Below are 1,942 nucleotides of genomic sequence, written 5' to 3'. Positions count from 1 at the left end.
GGTTATTTAACCTCCTCAAGCCTCAGTTTCCTCATTTGTTAACAGGGATCATAACTAGGGATTGGCTGTTAGAATTAAATGTGTTAAGCCACTCTGCGTATTGCAGTGTCCAGCACATGGGAAGTAATTGATAAATGTTAGTAACGTAACATCATTATTATTGTGCTATTTATTCCACTCTTTTAAAAATAGCTATTTTTCACATGCACATTTGTTGTAGCTCTATTCACAATAGTAAAAACATGGAACCAACTATGCTGCCCATCGAAGCTGGACTGGATTTTTAAAAATGTGGTACATATACACAATGGAATTTTTTTTTTAACATTTTTTTGTTTTTGAGTTGGAGTCTCACTCTGTCACCCATACTGGAGTGCAGTGGCCGCTCCCGGCCACCGCAGCCTCCACCTGCTGGGCTCCGGCGATCCTTGCGCCTCAGCCTTTCAAGTAGCCGGAATTACAGGCATGCGCTACCACGTCGGGCTGATTTTTTGATTTATTGTAGAGATGAGGTCTTGCTGCCCAGGCGGGTCTCGAACCCGCGGGCTCAGAAAATCCACTCACCTCAGCCTCCTAAAGGCGCGGGATTACAGGCTGAGCCACCGAGCCCGGCTGGAATGCACATTTTAAAATAAAACAATATATTCCAGGGAAAATTATGGGGCAATATGCATTATTTAAATTAATCCCAGATTTTCACTGACTTCAAGAGTAAAAAGGTAAATGAGTAGTGCAAGAGTTGCTTAATCAGAAAACCCATGCTATTTAAGCACCTCTTAAAATGCTATCTCATAAAACTGTAAGAACCCAAATGACCAACCACTAACAGAGAGTCAATGGAAACTAACCAAATATTAGCACTGAACTAGGAATTCACTGCCATGCATAATATCCATTTTTGCTCATCACATGTAGTCCCCTTACACATCAAAAGAGATATATTTTATCCAAAATTTATCTATGGTAAAAATAACAAAGCATAAGATGATTCCTCACCAGAAAATAATGCTGGATATGAGTATTTAGAAAAGTGCTGGGCATCTGTCAAGTGCTCAATAAATGTTGGGTATTGATTTCATTATTATATAGTAATAGTAATAGTATAAAGTTATATAGGGCAGAATAGTTCAGAGAAGAAAGTTGTAAATTATGTCAAACCCATCACATATAAATAGCTATCATTACTAATAATTTAATATTATTTTGGCATCTCTCTACAAATGCACACAGCGAGAAGACTACATGCATACAAAAATACATAAGTCAACAAAACAATTTTCCAAAATTTAAATAAAAATATTTGGAAACTAATAAAACAAATTCTTGTGCATTTTTTAAAAAAAATTCTAGGATGTCAGATTTAGAGAACAAATATGTACATTTTTGAAAAGTTAATTCTGTTTTTTGTTTTTGTTTTTATTTTTTGAGTTGAGATCTCACTCTGTCATTCAGGCTAGGGTGTTGTGGCGTGATCATGGCTTACTGCAGCTTCGACCTTCTGAGCTCAGATGATTCTCCCATCTTAACCTTCTGAGTAATTAGGACTACAGGCATGCACCACCATACCTGGCTAATTTTATTTTATTTTATTTTTTGTAGATACAAGATGTCACTATGTAGGTTTTATTATGTTGCCCAGGCTGGTCTTGAACTCTTGGGCTCAAGCAATCCTCCTGCCCTCTCAAAGTGCTGGGATTACAGGCATGAGCCATCACACCTAGTTTTTTCTTAATACTACAACTGTGCCCTCACTAATTTTCTTCACTTAGGTCTGCTATAATCTCTATAACTTCATCATCATTCATAAGACATTATTATGAAATCTCAGAATTTTCCTTTTACCTAAATGGAAATGCAAGTTGATATACTTTGCAGTCTTATTTTATAATAGTATTTTTTATTTCTCAGTTTTAATTTCCAATACAGTAAAGCTCTTTGTACT

The sequence above is a fragment of the Carlito syrichta genome, unplaced genomic scaffold (genome assembly GCF_000164805.1).
Source record: "Carlito syrichta isolate Samal-C Ts95f unplaced genomic scaffold, Tarsius_syrichta-2.0.1 Scaffold302017, whole genome shotgun sequence".
NCBI lineage: Eukaryota > Metazoa > Chordata > Mammalia > Primates > Tarsiidae > Carlito > Carlito syrichta.
Note: the sequence above shows the minus strand (reverse complement) of the source record.